Raw genomic sequence first — 18818 nt, 5'->3', positions numbered from 1 at the left:
AGTTTAAGATACACCTTTAAATCACTGAATTGAAGGTTAAAAGCAAACTTTAGTCTAACACTGCCTTTCATGTAATGCATTCCCGACAAACTGTGCAAAGCATTGTGTTACATGGCAGAAATATAATAATTAATACCACAGAATACCACTATTTATGGTGTAGTGGAAAATAAAAACAAAACAAGCAATTAAAATCTGGTGCAGTAGGACTAGGATGTGGGGGCCTACAGAAGGGCACCTACCTTCATTTTGGATTTTAGTATACACAAACTAAAAAAACTGATGTCTAAACTGTAACTTAAAAGATGAGTAGCAAGTAATTCAGAGAAACCAGGGAGCAGGTGAGAAAGAAGCTGTCACAGGCAGAGGGAAAAAGCACAGGCAAAAAAAATTATATGCGTATATAAATTTTAATAAACAAATTAATATGTATAAACATTTATACTAAACTACTGTTCATCAGATGAAATGGGAAGAATATAAGCTTTGGAATTAGACTAGAATTATAACTTCACTGAACTTCTTTCAGTTCTTCAAGCAGACAAATGCCTTTAAGAATATTTTAAAAGTTCAAAAGATTTCAGATCTATCATCATCCCATTTGGTCCCAGCAATAAACCTATGGGGGGTGGGAGGGCAGTATGCAGACATAATACCCCAGCACCTTAATATTCTCCACAGTGTGTCCATTATTCTCCTACAAGTACCCTCTATATCTAAACTGAACTACATTATTGTCCCTCAAATATATTTATTCATTCAATAAATATTTTTAAGTACCTACTATGTGCCAGGCACTGTTCTAGAAATTGGTTTTCTCCCTCTTTGCTTTCTTGGGGTGTTTCTTCTATATCACATTAAAATAAGGGTGAAAAGATTATGCAATTCTGTCAACGTTCATCCTAAAATCAAGACATTTCCTGTTTGTTTTTCCCTCAACTTTCTATTTCTCTATTCTCACTCATGGAACTATCAGTACCTCTTCAGCTCAAACTATAATCTCTGCAAGGATGATTCCCAAATTTCCCTCCCTAAACCTGATTTCCCTCCCAAAGTTCCAGGCCTACATTAAAAGTACATGATAAGAATCATCACCTTAAAATAATTATGTCAAAATCTAAAACGTTACCAACTACCCCTACAAACATACACACATAAACACCCCTCTTCCTCCTTACTCCCCTAAAGGCACCAGCATTTCCCAGTGCCCAGACTCAAAACTTCAAAAGCTTTGATTCTTTTCTATCTCCAGCTATAAAACTACTGCCAACTTGTACCTCCAACATCATACAAATTATTCCTCTGCTTTCTATTCCCTCATCCATTACTTTGGTTCAGGCCCTCTTTCCTTCTCATTCTGTTTCAATCCCTCCTACCACTGCAAACAATTCTCTTTCCTAACAGGCTCTTCCTAACCAAAGGCTTAATCATTTCACTCTATTGGCTCAAAAGACTACAAATGACTACCAAATGAAGGGGACACCATTCAACTTGACACTGAAAGGCTACCACAAAATGGCTCCAATCTACCTTTCCAGCCAAACTAGATGGCTTATTAGTCCCACAATACAATCTGTGTTTTGCCCACATCTTCTCTCATGCAGTCATCATTCAATCTCTGCACTCCATCCTACCAGCAAAAAATATACTTTCATAAAGCCTTTCCTCTACCAACTGGATGTAATACCTACCTCCTTTAAACCCTGCTGCATGTAACCCTATCACATCCTACTTTTTTACATGTCCCCCATACAAGGTGTGAGGTGTGAGGGCTAGGTTCATGTATCAACTTGGCCAGGTGACAGTTCCCAGGTGTCTGGTAACGCAAGCACTGGCCTAACCATTACTGTAAGGACATTTGTGGCTGGTTAATAAACCAGAAGGCTGGTTTAGTAAATCATCAGTCAATTGGCTGCAGCTATGACTGATTACATCAATGAAGGGCATGTCTTCCACAACGTGAGAATTCAATCAGCTGGATTTAATCCGATCAGTTGAAGACTTTTAAGTGAGACAGGCAGAGGACCTTCACTTCTTCAGCTAACCAGCAAAGCTTTTTCTGAGGAGTTCATCAAAGTTGCCAGTTTGCCGCCTGAGGAGTTCATTGAACATCTTCATTGGAGTTGCCAGTCTGCTGCCTGCCCTACAGAATTTGGACTCATGCATACCTACAGTTACGTCAGACACTTTTATAAAATATTATATTTATAGATATATCTTGTTGATTCTGTTTCCCTAGAGAACCCTAATTAATACACAAGGATATAAGCCCCTCCAAAGGACCGATTTCCTGCTTTTCATATCCCTGTAGCATTCTTAGCACAACACCTTACATATACAATAGGGAGTCCATAAATGTTCATATGAGTTAAACTAAAAGTTGGAGAACTAGTTCTCTGGATTTCATATACCATATATGAAAGCACCCTTCACAATGCTAGGAACATATTAGCCAGTCAATGAATCTTGGTTACCTTATATCCTTACTTACTCTTAGTCTACTGACGGTACCATTATTCTAAACCTAGCATCTTTATGTGTTGGTAAAAAAAAAAAAAACTACTTTGATTATAATTATCTGCTACACAAGTTAAGGGGGATATTTGATAAAACAAGGCTCTAACGTCAGTGGGAGAAAATGAATTTAAACATAAGAAGAATGATTAGTTTAAATAAAGAAGAAAGCCACTTCCTTTAAAAACAGAAGGACAAAAGTGAAAGAGCACCTCCAATCCTGCAATGGTGAAAGACACAGTTGACTCAAAGTAAAAGGAGATAAAATTATTTTGAGATGAAACTTCTCAGAAGGAAGAAACCTCAGAAATCTAGTCTAATTCCTTAACGTCACAAATAAACAAAATAAGGGAACTTGCAAATACATATATTCAATTCCCTCAATAAAGTAATAATCAAGACTGTTTCATGCACAAGGAAGGTGTATGTATTATGTCCCTCAGAAAAAGCCATATTCTTTGATGCAATCTTGTGGGGCAAGCATAATAGTGGGGATTAAGTTGGAACGTTTGGATCAGGTTGTTTGCATGGAGATGTGCCCCACCCAGCTGTGGGTGGTGACTCTGGTGGGATACTCCCATGGAGGCATGGCCCCACCCATTCAGGGTGGGCCTTGATCAGTGGAGCCATATAAATGAGCTGGCTCAAGGAGAGGAAACGGAGTGCAGCTGTGAGTGATGTTTTGAAGAGGAGCAAGCTTGCTAGAGAGGAACGTCCTGGGAGAAAGCCATTTTGAAACCAGAACTTTGGAGCAGACGCCAGCCACGTGCCTTCCCAGCTAAAAGAGGTTTCCTGGACGCCATTGGCTATCCTCCGGTGAAGGTACCCGATTGCTGATGTGTTACCTTGGATGCTTTGTGGCCTCAAGCCTGTAACTGTGTAGCCAAATAAAACCCCTTTTTATAAAAGCCAATCCATCTCTGGTGTTTTGCATTCCGCAGCATTAGCAAACTAGAACAGAAGGGTATCTTAAGCAGTGTGTTAAAATGCCAAGGAACAGCAGCTGAGGGGAAATATACTAGAAGTTTGCAAGAAACAAAGAAAAGCAATGAGTGACAATGAAAGCAGAGATAATGTTAACACAAATTTGTAGAGTCCAGGCAGTAGTCACATAACTGTTCCCATAAACACACAGGCTTTTTTTACCACTGCAGAGTGGCTTTAATTTCTAAAGCAGCCTTTCTCATAGGAAGGAATTGCAGTGAATCTACAAGTTGCCAGATCACAGCTTGGTATCTACAATCATGGTTGTTTCTGACAGTTTATGTGCAAGAAGATCCCCAAACAGGAATTCTGTGGCATCAGGGAACTAAAACAGACACACCATGGGCCATGGGACTCCCTTATTTCTATCCTCATGTTCTAAATTCTCAGTTTCTGTGGCATAGTTCTAGAAATCTCAGAAAAGAAAAATTTCAGGGGAGTTTCTGACACATGAAATGAATTTGCTGTGACGTTTGAGGGAGAGAGGTAGAGAATTCAGGAAAGAAAGAGATGAAAAAAAGACAGGTTTGGGTTTGTCTTCTTTTTGTTTGTTTTTCATTAAAGAGGCTCTTGCCTCTGAGTTTTAGGACTTGTCTGGTATAGGAACACTCCGGTGCATTTAAGTTTCTAAGAGATAAAATGTAGCGAGTGAGTATTTTATAGAATCTCAGGCAGGGACCTAGGTATTTGGGGACTACTTCTGGTAAGGGCATGGCATACTGAGGGCATTTGGGATATCTAGCTGGAGCTTGCATAAGCGAAACCTCCAGGATAGCCTCTCAACCCTATTTGGGATTTCTCAGTCTCTGTGACCTCAGCTTCTTACCTTTCTTGCCCCCTGCCCCCCCCCCCCTTTTGGTTAAATAGCCATTTTAAATCCCTTGCTGCCAGGGCCAGGCTTATTCCTCAGTACCATGTCCCACATCACCAGGGAGATTCATTCCCCTGGGAGTCATGTCCCTCATCGGGGGGGTGGGAGTGGGGGTGGTTCTCAATAAATTTATTTGCCGAGTTGGGCTGAGAGAGAGAAAGGCCACATCTGAGCAACAAAAGGTTCCCTGGAGGTGCCTCTTAGGCATAATTACAGGAGGGCTCAGCCTCCCATTCACAGGAGCAAGCCTCAAGTCAGGGCTTGATTTATTAAGTAGTGGGTTCCTAATTTCACTTAACATATATTCTATCACAAGCTAAATGGTCAGTTTCTTACATTATCTTCACTTAGTTGTACAATCCTCATCAGTCTCAACTTTAAACAATTATCATAACATAATACATCCCAGAGCTCTTATCAGCTGCTAATTATTCATCCCTAGTATTAGTGTAGTGTTGGTAAGATACTTCTATTAAACACAGTCTTTAATATGCAATGGTAGTTTTTCCATATACCACTCTGATGTTAACCCTCTGCACCAGTGTCATACCTTATAAACATATCATGCTAACACTTATTTAGGTTTGCGGTGCTCCTCTGTGGGTTACATGCCTTTAAACAACCATTTACAAACAAGACGAATTCTGAAAAATGTCAGTGATTGTCAAATTTAACTGTCTACTTACCTGGAAATCAAAATAAGCTACTCACTGCCCTTTAAAAAGCTGATTTTTTTTTAACAACTATTAATTCATATTTCTTCAAGTGCATTATGAAACCAAAGGGCCCTGATTCAACTATAGTAACTGCCCAAGAGAGAAAAGTTCTCCAGCAACCATAGCCAAAACATTGATACCCTTAGAGGTCATTTATTAAAGACAGGAGAAACCAAGTCACAAGCTAATTATTCCTCATATTGACTTTAAATTTATATTCTCCCAGCTTCTCTTTTTTAAGTAAATAGATCTGGTCTCAAGGCATTCTAGAACAAAGAAGTTAAACAGTAATAGCTCTCTGGAATATCCACAAAATATCAGTTTAAAATGAATTATTTTTTATATGGATTTGAATACCTACTACCTGTGATATTTTTCTAAAGAACTTTAATGAAAAACTTGAATTACAAATAAATTATTTAACAAACCATGAGAAAAAGTCTATTACAAATTCTGATCTTTCAGTAACAGAAATCAAAGGATCACTCTACATATTCATTTTTTAAATTAGACTTTTCTTACAGTGTATTTTATTGTATTTTATATCAACATTGTTTCTTAAAACGAACAAACAATTGTTAGGAAATATTTAGTTTGATTATTAATATATAAAAAAAATGAAAAACTAAGACTATTATTCTCAAGCTACTTATTTAATGGTAAATACAATATAGTAATACCAACAGTAGTTGTTCAACCCTCTCTCATAGTAAGCATTCTAAAATGAAATATACAATACTCTATACTTACTCCAAATTAAGATATTTTCTGGAAACCCAAGAAGACAGTATACTTCTTTATAAAAACAAGATTTTTTAAATGGTTGCCTGTTAGCCATTAATAGGTACTACAAAGTAAGTAAATACTTAACTTAAAAACACAGTGAATATGATAATCAGAATAATATATTCATTTTAATATAAAACATTTTATATTTTAAGTAATTTAGAAACCACATTCGGCCTAGCTCCTAAATATAATGTCCTTTAAAAGCATAATATTCAATAAGGTTTTGTTTTAGGATCTCTAAAACAAACTTAAAAATGGGAGTACTGCTTATATAATCTAGGCCACATATCATTATTTTATCATACTTCAGTGTCATGATAAAGAATATTTACAAATGTGAATCAGTCATTCCAGACTCTTCCATTAACCTTAAAGACAGACCTACATTTCCAACAGCTGCTAGACACTTCTATCTGGATATCACAACAGACAACTCAACCCAAACAACTCAAAAAAAAAAAAAATAAGCTCATTACTTTTCCTACATCCTTTCTCCTTAACTCTTCTTTCTCTCCTGTTCCTCATCTTTACTTACTAACTTCAATCCAGTCATTCAAGCTATATTGATGGGTTTTAGGCCAAAAAAGCAATTTCATACAGTTCAATCTAGTAGAAACTTCTCATCAATATCTCTGATACACTCCTCTGACCAGTTTCCCTAATATTCAATCAGTCAAAAAAACCTCAACATTCCTTCTCAATGCCCCTGAATCCAACTTATTTCTTCCTTTCCCACAGTCAATATCCTTCCTAATCACATCCTATAGCAATTCCCACAACAGGTCTTCCAGCTTTATCGGTTTTCCACCTCCTTATACATTTGTATTATTATCTCTAGAAATAGCTACACCTGAGTCACAAATCAAAAACTCACCCAAAAGTCCTTTCTCAAAACACTGAAATGGTTCCACTACATAAACAATGAAATCCATGTTTTTGGCATGGTATTCAGAATCTTTGTAACTTAGCCTGGCCAAACTCCGCAGGACTACTTGCCACTTCCTAAACATACCAAGCACGCATTTTGAATCCACTATCCCTTTGATCATACTGCTCCTTTCATTTGAAATGCTCTTATAGCCTTCTCTCCCCATCTTTGCCACTGAAATTTCTCAATGCCTAGCTCAACTAACATCTCTTTCATCCCCTGGTCATAATTAACCTTATTTTACCATACTTCCAGCTGATTTCTCACATTTCACCTTATCTGTAACATAATCAGTCACTTCACATTTATCTTCTTCATTAAACTGAAAGGTGTTTGAGGATACTGGGGACTTTTAAAAGTTATCTTCACAATTCTCAAGTCTAGCACCTGGCACAATGCCTTGAACATACTAGGCACTGACAGGTGGGAGGCTGAGGAAAAACAAATCTATCAAAATCCCTGCCTACACTCAAATTCTGAAGACATAATTCCTTACTGGAATCTGCATATCTAGCCAAACTGAAGAATGCCTGGCATTCCCCCACTCAAGCTATTTCCTCAACCTGAACTGGTCTCCTACTTCCATTCCAGAGACCTTTTATCACTCTTCCCTCCAGGGATATCCATCCTCCAAGCAAAGCCAAACAGCACTTCCTCAATGATATCATCTAAAGACAACCCTTGCCCAAAGTGATGCTTTAAATCTGTAAACCACTTAGCATACAATGCTTTCTTATTGCAATGATTTTCTCAGTAGAAAAGTTGAAGTAGAAATATTTAGTTCCCTTATCTGAACTCTCCCATTCTTTCCTACTCATAACTCCCACATTTGCAGGCTGTACAACTTGATGGACACTCAAATTTGCTGATTTAGAAGTTGCCTGTCCATCCCATTCAGGGAAAACATTAACACACCTTCTCTGGGGATTCTTTCTCCCTAATTCTAATAACTTGGCTTCTCAGAAGTTTTGATTTTCTTTCAAGAATCTTTCCTAGTCATAGATAATTTTTATTATTCCATGATAAGCACCTGACCTAAGGAGAGTCAAAAGTTCTTTTCAGTTATTTTTTTCACAGTGGAGACAGGAAAGAGAAAGCATTTCTCTAATGGTAAAGGCTATAGTTTACAAGGCGAAAGGAAGGTTTTTCTGTTTGTTTGTTTGTCCTATTTTTCCACTACCTTGGAAGAGCCAGTCTATAATAAGAAGAACAAAGCTGACAGAACCATATAGATAAAGAAGTGAAAATGGAGATTCATGGTTGCATTCAAATCCCTGGTTCCACTTATCCCTAAGATCCCAGGTGTAAATCTAATTTTCCTTTAGTTGTTCAACCCTTCCTTTGATTACCTCATATATTTTAGTATCTTTTCCATAAACTACTTTTTTTAGTTAATAACGAGTTAAAGTTGAGTTTCTGCCTGGGAGTTAACTACAAGCAGGCAAAGAAGAAAAGCAAAGAGAACAGATGTGCAAAAGCCACAGGCAACAAAAAGCTTGACTTCGTAAAGAACTGAAGGGAAACCAGCCCCCTCAGAGTGAAAAGAGAAGGAGAAAAGTGATAAAAGAAGAAACTGGAGAGACCAAGGAGGAGGCAGATCCATGGAAGGCTTTGTAAGCCAGGTTATGAATTCCACACCCTATCCTAGTGGCAAAGAACTGAAGAATGATGGGAGGATATCACTCTAAAGGAATAGAATAAGAAAGAGACTAAAGGGGAAAGAAAGAATAATTACACAGAAGTCAGTTAAAAGGTCACTGCAGTAACCTAGGGAAGACGGCAATGATTTGATTAGGCTAGTACATCAAAAAATCTGGATATATTTGAAATATATTTAAGAGACTATACAAAATTTGGCAACAAAGTATTTATGGAGGTTTCAGTGAAAGGGAAGAAGTTGAGGAAACCCAGATTTCTCATAAGCAATTACTTGAATGGTGGTACCATTTAAGTGCCACCATAGGAAATTCTAGTAGAGGAGCATATTTAAAGTTAAAATAATGAGACTGAGTTTTAGAACACTGAGTTCCAAGTTTCTATGAATTAGCTAAGTGCAACTGGCCAAGAAGTGTGTGACTTTTGGGCCTAGTTAGAAATAAAGGTTTGGCAATCACTGGCATACAGACACCAATTAAGACAACTAAAATATAGCATACAATGAAAACAACAGCCAATTTAGTACAGATTCCTAATGAACATCAACATTTAAGAGGCAGAGAGGAAGAGAAAGGAAAGGAGGCTCAGAAAGAGTCACCAGAAAGACAGAGAAAAAACAGAAGTATATGGGGCCATAAAAGCCAAAAAAGTGAGCAGACCATAGGCTGCAAGAAAAGTCAAATAAGAAAAGACCTAACTAAAAGCCGCAGGATTCTTTGAATGGAGGTCAACAGTAGTTTTAACAGAATGGTGGTGATGGAAGCCAGTCTGCTGAGATGGACAAAGCAGAAGAGAATAGGAAGTGAGGAAATGGAGAGTACATAATATTTCAAAAAAAAAAAACAACTACAAAGAAGACAGACAGATACTTTCAGCAGACTGGGGGCCTCCCTACACAGCCCTGCAGCCCAGAACCGCCCTGGGGGGACAGCACTTACCTGTGTCATAGCACAGTTATCCCTCAACAGAGGACCTGGGGGTGCACAGCCTGGAAGAGGGACCCACTCGCAAGTCTCAGGGGTCATACGCCAATACCGAGGACTTGTGGGTCAGCAGCAGAGACAAACCATGGCAGGACTGAACTGAAGGATTAGACTATTACAGAAGCTTTAAATCTCCGGAAACACCAGAGAGATTTGATTGTTAGAGCCGCCCCCCCTCCCTGACTGCCCAGACACGCCCCATATACAAGGCAGGCAACACCAACTACACACGCAAGCTTGGTACACCAATTGGACCCCACAGGACTCACTCTCCCACTCACCACAAAGACAAAGCGTGGGAGAACTGGCATGAGGGGAATAGGTGGCTCGTGGACACCAACTGCTGGTTAGTTAGAGAAAGTGTACTCCACGAAGCTACAGATCTGACAAATTAAAGGATTTAAATCAGTCTACAAATCCTAGAACAACCCCCATCAAGTTAGGCAAATGTCAAGAGGCCAAAAACAACAGAAAATTTCAAAGCATACGAAAAAACAAGACAACATGGATAACCCAAGCCCAAGCACCCAAATCAAAAGCTCAGAAGAGACACAGTACCTGGAGCAATTAATCAAAGAACTAAAGATGAATGATGAGACCATGGCACAGGATATAAAGGACAAGAAGAAGACCATGGAACAGGATATAAAGGACATCAAGAAGACCCTAGAAGAGCATAAAGAAGATATTGCGAGAGTTAATAAAAAAAAAACAGATGATCTTATGGAAATTAAAGAAACTGCTGACCAAATTAAAAACATTCTGGATACTCAGTACAAGAACAGAGGAAGCTGAATAACTAATCAGCGACCTCGAAGATGACAGAATGGAAAATGAAAGAACAAAAGAAAGAATGGGGAAAAAATCGAAAAAATCAAAATGGACCTCAGGGATATGATAGATTATATAAAACATCCAAATATAACACTCACTGGTGTTCCAGAAGGGGAAGAGAAGGGTAAAGGTCTAGAAAGAGTATTCAAAGAAATTGTTGGCGAAAACTTCCCAAATCTTCTAAACACCATAAATACACAAATCGTAAATACCCAGTGAACTCCAAATAGAATAAACCCAAATAAACCCACTCCAAGACACATTCTGATCACATTGTCAAATACGGAAGGAAAGGAGCAAGTTCTGAAAGCAGCAACAGAAAAGCAGTTCACCATGTACAAGGAAACAGCATAAAACTAAGTAGTGACTACTCAGCAGCCACCATGGAGGCAAGAAGGCAGTGGCATGACATATTTAAAATTCTGAGTGAGAAAAATTTCCAACCAAGGATACTTTATCCAGCAACGCTCTCCTTCAAATTTGAGGGGGAGCTTAAATTTTTCACAGACAAACAAATGCTGAGACAATATGCTAACAACAGACCTGCCCTACTGAAGATACTAAAGGGAGTGCTACAGACAGAGAAACAAAGAAAGGAGAGGGAGACTTGGAGAAAGGTTCAGTACTAAAGAGATTTGGTATGGGTACATTAAAGGATATTAATAGAGAGAGGGAAAAAATATATATGACAAACATAAACCAAAGAATAAGATGGCTGATTCAAGAAATGCCTTCATGGTTATAATGTTGAATGTAAATGAATTAAACTCCCAAATGAAAAGATATAGATTAGCAGAATGGATTTAAAAAATGAACCATAAATATGCTGCATACAAGAGACTAATCTTAGACACAGGGGCACAAAGAAATTGAAAGTGAAAGGATGGAAAAAAATATTTCATGCAAGCTACAGGCAAAAGAACGCAGGTGTAGCAATATCAATCTCAGATAAAATAGACTTTAAATGCAAGGATGTTACGAGAGACAAAGAAGGCCACTACATACAAATACAAGGGGAAATTCAACAAGAAGAAATAACAATCATAAATGTTTATGCACCCAATCAAACATGAGAGAAACACTGGCAAAACTAAAGGAAGCAATTGATGTTTCCACAATAATCGTGGGAGACTTCAACACATCACACTCCCCTATAGATAGATCAACCAGACAGAAGACCAATAAGGAAATTGAAAACCTAAACAATCTGATAAATGAATTGGATTTAACAGACACATATAGAACATTACATTCCAAATCACCAGGATACACATTCTTCTCTAGTGCTCACGGAACTTTCTCCAGAATAGATCATATGCTGGGACATAAAACAAGCCTCAATAAATTTAAAAAAATTGAAATTATTCAAAGCACATTCTCTGACCACAATGGAATACAATTAGAAGTCAATAACCATCAGAAACTTAGAAAATTCACAAATACCTGGAGATTAAACAACACATCCCTAAACAATTAGTGGGTTAAAGAAGAAATAGCAAGAGAAATTGCTAAATATATATAGACAAATGAAAATGAGAACACAACATACCAAAACCTATGGGATGCAGCAAAAGTGGTACTGAGGGGGAAATTTATAGCACTAAACACATATATTAAAAAGGAAGAAAGAGCCAAAATCAAAGAACTAATGGATCAACTAAAGAAGCTAGAAAATTAACAGCAAATCAATCCTAAACCAAGTAGAAGAAAAGAAACAAGGATTAAAGCAGAAATAAATGACATAGAGAACAAAAAAACAATAGAGAGGATAAATAATACCAAAAGTTGGTTCTTCGAAAAGATCAACAAGATTGACAAGCCCCTAGCTAGACTGACAAAATCAAAAAGAGAGAAGACCCATATAAACAAAGTAATGAATGAGAAAGGTGACATTACTGCGGATCCCGAAGAAATTTAAAAAATTATAAGAGGATACTATGAAGAACTGTATGCCAACAAACTGGATAATGTAGAGGAAACAGACAATTTCCTGGAAACATATGAACAACCCAGACTGACCAGAGAAGAAATAGAAGACCTCAACCAACCAATCATAAGGAAAGAGATCCAATCAGTCATCAAAAAGCTTCCCACAAATAAATGCTCAGGGTCAGACGGCTTCACAGGGGAATTCTACCAAACTTTCCAAAAAGAACTGACACCAATCTTACTTAAACTCTTTCAAAATATTGAAGAAAATGGAACACTACCTAACTCATTTTATGAAGCTAACATCAATCTAATACCAAAACTAGGAAAGGATGCTACAAAAAAGGAAAACTACCAGCCAATCTCCCTAATAAAAGTAGATGCAAAAATTCTCAACAAAATAATTGCAAATTGAATCCAAAGACACATTAAAAAAATCATACACCATGACCAAGTAGGGTTCATCCCAGGCATGCAAAGATGGTTCAACATAAGAAAATCAATGTATTACAAAACATTAACAAATCAAAAGGGAAAAATCAAATGATCATCTCAATAGATAGTGAAAAAGCATTCGACAAAATCCAACATCACTTTTTGATAAAAACACTTCAAAAGGTAGGAATTGAAGGAAACTTCCTCAATATGATAAAGAGCATATATGAAAAACCAACAGCCAGCATAGTACTCAATGGTGAGAGACTGAAAGCCTTCCCCCTAAGATCAGGAACAAGACAAGGATGCCCGCTATCACCACTGTTATTCAACATTGTGCTGGAAGTGCTAGCCAGGGCAATCCGGCAAGGCAAAGAAATAAAAGGCATCCAAATTGGAAAGGAAGAAGTTAAACTGTCATTGTTTGCAGATGATATGATCTCATATCTGGAAAACCCCGAGAAATCGATGATACAGCTACTAGAGCTAATAAACAAATTTAGCAAAGTAGCAGGACAGAAGATTAATGCACATAAGTCAGTAATGTTTCTATATGCTAGAAATGAACAAACTGAAGAGACACTCAAGAAAAACATACCATTTTCAATAGCAACTAAAAAAATCAAGTACCTAGGAATAAACTTAACCAAAGATACAAAAGATCTATACAAAGAAAACTACATAACTCTACCAAAAGAAATAGAAGGGGACCTTAAAAGATGGAAAAATATTCCATGTTCACAGATAGGAAGGCTAAATGTCATTAAGATGTCAATTCTCCCCAAACTCATCTACAGATTTAATGCAATCCCAATCAGAATTCCAACAACCTACTGTGCAGACTAGTAATCAAATTTATTTGGAAAGGGAAGATGCCTCAAATTGCTAAAGACACTCTAAAAAAGAAAAACAAAGTGGGAGGACTTACACTCCCTGACTTTGAAGCTTATTATAAAGCCACAACAGTCAAAACAGCAAGGTGCTAGCACAAAGACAGACATATTGATCAATGGAAAAGAATTGAGAATTCGGAGATAGACCCCCAGATCTATGGCCAACTGATTTTTGATAAGGCCCCCAAAGTCACTGAACTGGGTCATAACAGTCTTTTCAACAAATGGGGCTGGGAGAGTTGGATATCCATATCCAAAAGAATGAAAGAAGATCCCTACCTCACACCCTACACAAAAATTGACTCAAAATGGATCAAAGATCTCAATACAAAAGAAAGTACCATAAAACTCCTAGAAGATAATGTATGGAAACATCTACAAGACCTTGTATTAGGAGGCCACTTCCTAGACTACACCCAAAGCACAAGCAACAAAAGAAAAAATAGATAAATGGGAACTCCTCAAGCTTAGAAGTTTCTGTACCTCAAAGGAATTTCTCAAAAAGGTAAAGAGGCAGCCAACTCAATGCAAAAAAATTTTTGGAAACCCTGTATCTGACAAAAGACTGATATCTTGCATATATAAAGAAATCCTACAACTCAATGACAATAGTATAGACAGCCCAATTATAAAATGGGCAAAAGATATGAAAAGACAGTTCTCTGAAGAGGAAATACAAATGGCCAAGAAACACATGAGAAAATGTTCAGCTTCACTAGCTATTAGAGAGATGCAAATTAAGACCACAATGAGATACTATCTCACACCAAGCAGAATGGCTGCCATTAAACAAACAGGAAACTACAAATGCTGGAGGGGATGTGGAGAAATTGGAACTCTTATTCATTGTTGGTGGGACTGTATAATGGTTCAGCCACTCTGGAAGTCAGTCTGGCAGTGCCTTAGAAAACTAGATAAAGAGTTACCCTTCGATCCAACAATTGTACTTCTTGGTATATACCCGGAAGATGGGAAAGCAGTGACACGAACAGACATCTGCACAACAATGTTCATAGCAGCATTATTCACAATTGCCAAGAGATGGAAACAACCCAAATGTCCTTCAACAGATGAGTGGATAAATAAAATGTAGTATATACACACGATGGAATACTACGCGGCACTAAGAAGGAATGATGTTGTGAAACATACGACAACATGGATGAACCCTGAAGACATAATGCTGAGTGAAATAAGCCAGGCACAAAAAGAGAAATATTATATGCTACCACTAATGTGAACTCTGAAAAATGTAAAACAAATGGTTTGTAATGCAGAATGTAGGGGAACTAGCGATAGAGAGCAATTAAGGAAGGGGGAAAGATAATCAAATAAGAACAGATAAGCTATTGTGGGTAAATTTAACATTTGGGAATGCCCAGGAATGACTATGGTCTGTTAATTTCTGATGGATATAGTAGGAACAAGTTCACAGAAATGTTGCTATATTAGGTTACTTTCTTGGGGTAGAGTAGGAACATGTTGGAAGTAAAGTAGTTATCTTAGGTTAGTTGTCTTTTACTTACTCCCTTATTATGGTCTGTTTGAAATGTTCTTTTATTGTAAGTTTTTTAAAATTTTTTAAATTTTTTTTATTTTTTATACAGTTAATTTAAAAAAAAGTTAATTGAAAAAAAAGACAGACACATATAAGGCAGTAGATGGACAGGAAAGTGAGGTCAAAGGAAGAGTTTTTATCGTTTGTTTGCAATTGTTATTGTTTTGTAAAGCTGGGAAAGCATGGTTAAACACGCATGGAGAAAAGTTAGTAGAGAAGAGCCTGAAGAGAATATTGGATGTCATGAGGTCTATGAAGGCAGGTTTTACTCTCTCTGTTCTATCAAGGAAAAATTAAGGTCATTTGGTTATGAGGATATCATGGAGCAAGTCTTTGGTTCAAAAAGGTAGGAATTAAGTGTCATATAGAGAAAAAGAGCACTACTCTGGAGCTTCATTTCCACAGCTGTAAAACAGAGATTGTATCTACTTTCACAAGGTTGTTTTAAAATCCAAAAGGCAGAGAGAACTTCCAGGGAAGAAGACAGAGTAGGGAGCTGCACTGCTCAATCCTCCTCCAAAAACAGCTGGCAGATAGTCTCATACAACTATTCTAGGGCTTTGGAAGTCAGAGAAGCATTGTACAGCATCCAGAGAAAAGAAAGAAGAAGAGACTGAGACATCGCAGTAGAGAATTGTAAGTAAAGTGCTCAGCGATGACTGCCAGTGGTGAGAACATTATTTTGATCCCAAAGAAAAAAAAGGATCATAAGAAAATACCATGAACAACTGTATGCCAACAAATTAAATGACTTAGATGAAATGGACAAATTCCCTGAAACACACGAACAACCTACACTAACTCTAGAAGAAATAGAAGACTTGAATAGACCAGTTACAAGAAAAGAGATTGAATCAGTCATCAAAAACCTCCCAACAAACACCCAGGACCAGATGGCTTCACAGGTGAATTCTACCAATCATTTCAAGAAGAATCAATGTGAATACTGATGAACCTCTTTTGAAAAACTGAAGAGAAGGGAACACTATCTAACTCATTCTATGAAGCCAACATCACTCTAATACCAAAGTCAGATAAAGATACTACAAGAAAAGAAAATTAAAGATTTCTCTAATGAATATAGATCCAAAAAGCCTCAACAAAATACTTGCAAATCAAATCCAGCAGCACATGAAAAGAATTATACATCATGGTCAGGTGGGTTTTATTCCAGGTATCCAAGGTGGTTCAACACAAGAAAATCAGTTAATGTAATACGCAACATAAACAAATTGAAGGGGGAAACCACATAGTCATCTCAATTGACATAGAAAAGGTATTTGAGAAAATCCAGCATCCTTTCATGATAAAAACACTTTGAAAGACAGGAAAAGAAGGAAACTTCCTGAACATGATAAAGGACATACATGAAAAACCAACAGCTAACATCACACTCAATGGTAGAAGACTGAAAGCTTTCCCATTAAGACACGGACAAAACAAGGAGGCCCACTGTCACCACTGTTATTCAGCAATGTGCTAGAAGTTCTAGCTAGAACAGATAGGCAAGGAAAAGAAAGAAAAAACATGCAAACTGGAAAGGAAGAAGTAAAACTTTCACTATTTGCAGATAACATCATCCTGTATATATATATAAAGTCCCAAAAATCTACAACAAAGCTACTAGAACTAAAAATGAGTTTGGCAAAGTGGTGGGATATGAGAGCAACCCACAAAAATCAGTAGTGTTTCTATACACTAGCAATGAACAACCTGAGGAGACACTCAAGAAAAAAATTCCATTTGCAATAGGAACTAAAAGAATTAAATATCTAAGAATAAATTTAACCAAAGCTCTAAAGGACTTGTACACAGAAAACTGCAAAACATTGCTAAAAGAAATCAAAGGAGACCTAAATAAATGGAAGGACATTCTGTGTCCATAGTTTTGAAGAATATTTTAAATAGAGATTAAATGTCAGTTCTACCCAAATCCCAATCAAAATCAACAGCGTACTTGGTAAAAATGGAAAAGCCAATTATCAATTTATTTGGAAGAGTAAGAGGCTCTGAATAGCCAAAAACATCTTGAAAAAGAAGAAAGAAGTTGAAGGACTTACACTTTTAGACTTTAAAGCATATCACAAAGCTACAGTGGACAAACTAGCATGGTACTGGCACAAAGATAGATACATTGAACAATGGCATTTAACTGGAGTTTAGAAATAGACCCTCACATCCTTGGCCAAATGATATTTGTCTGAAAAAGCTGCCAAGTCCACTCTACTGGACAGAACAGACTCTTCAACAAATAGTGCTGGAAGTACTGGATATCCATATGCAAAAGAATGAAATAGGATCCCTTTCTCAAAGGTTATACAAAAATTAACTTGAAATTTATCAAAGGCCCAAACGTAAGAACTAGAACCATAAAACTCCTAGAAGAAAATGTAGGAAAGCATCTTCAAGACTTTGTGGTAGGCAATGGTTTCTTACACTTTACACCCAAAACAATAAAAGAATAGATTAATGGGACCTCCTCAAAATTAAAAAGTTCTGTGCTTCAAAGAACTTTATCAAGAAAGTGAAAAGGCAACCTACTCAATGGGAGAAAATATTTGGAAACCACATTTCCAATAAGGATTTAATATCCAAAATTTATAAAGAAATACTACAAATCAACAATAAAAAGACAAACAACCCAATTTAAAAATGAGCAAAAGACTTGAATAGACATTTTCCCAAAGAGGAAATACAAGTAACTAAAAAGCACATTAAAATATGCTCAACATCACTAGCTATAAGGGCAATGCAAATCAAAACCAGGAAATATCACACCTAGTAGATTTCACACCTACTAGAATGGCCACTGTTAAAAAAACAGGAAACTACAAGTTTTGGAGAGGATGTAGAGAAATAGGAACATTCATTCACTGCTGGTGGGAATGTAAAATGGTACAGCCACTAGGAAGACATTTTGGCGGTTCCTCAGGAAGCTAAGTATAGAATTACCATATGATCCAGCAAATCCTGTGCTAGATATATAAACAGAAGAACTGAAAGCAGGGACTCGAACAGACATTTGCACATCAGTGTTAATAGCGGCATTATTCACAACAGCCAAAAGATGGAAACAACTCAAGTGTCCATCAACTGATATATGGATAAACAAAATGTTGTACCTAAGATGGAATATTACTCAGCTATAGAAGAAACGAAGTCCTGATGCACATGACAACATGAATAAACCTTGGGACACAAAGGGACAAATATTGTATGATCTAACTGATATGAACTAATTAGAATAAACAAATTCACAGAGTTAGAATCTTGAAACAGGCTACCAGGGATAAGAGAGGTAGAAAAAGGGAAGCTGATATCTAATTTGTGCAGAATTTCTATCTAGGTTGACTGTAAATGTTTGGAAATGGACAGTGGTGAGAGTAATTAACAGTGCTGTAGTATGTTGGTGAATGAGGTTGAAAATGGAAGTTTGGGGTCATATATGTTACCAGAAGGAAAATTAGAAGATAAAACATGGGACTGTATATCACAGTGAACCTTGTTGTGGATGATCAACTGTGGTTAATAGTACCAATATAAGAATGTTCTTTCATGAATTATAACAAATGTACAACACTATCACAAGGTGTTAATAATAGGGTGGTATATGGGAAAAAATAATTTTAATATTCTTTCATCAATTGTAACAAAGGTACCACACTAATGCAAAGTGTCAACAACAGGGGCGTATATGGGAACACTATTTTTTTTTAATTTTTTCTAAT

The 18818-nt window shown here is 36.9% G+C and overlaps 1 protein-coding gene across 1 annotated transcript in view; it reads right to left on the bottom strand.

Annotated features, from left to right (window-relative positions):
- The window catches only part of RASA1 (RAS p21 protein activator 1), a 144589-nt gene that overhangs the window by 85812 nt on the left and 39959 nt on the right, over positions 1 to 18818 (bottom strand). The window lies entirely within an intron of this gene.

Source organism: Choloepus didactylus, chromosome 13 (genome assembly GCF_015220235.1).
Source record: "Choloepus didactylus isolate mChoDid1 chromosome 13, mChoDid1.pri, whole genome shotgun sequence".
NCBI classification, from domain to species: Eukaryota; Metazoa; Chordata; class Mammalia; order Pilosa; family Megalonychidae; genus Choloepus; species Choloepus didactylus.
Note: the sequence above shows the minus strand (reverse complement) of the source record. Positions and strands in the feature narration are given on the sequence as shown.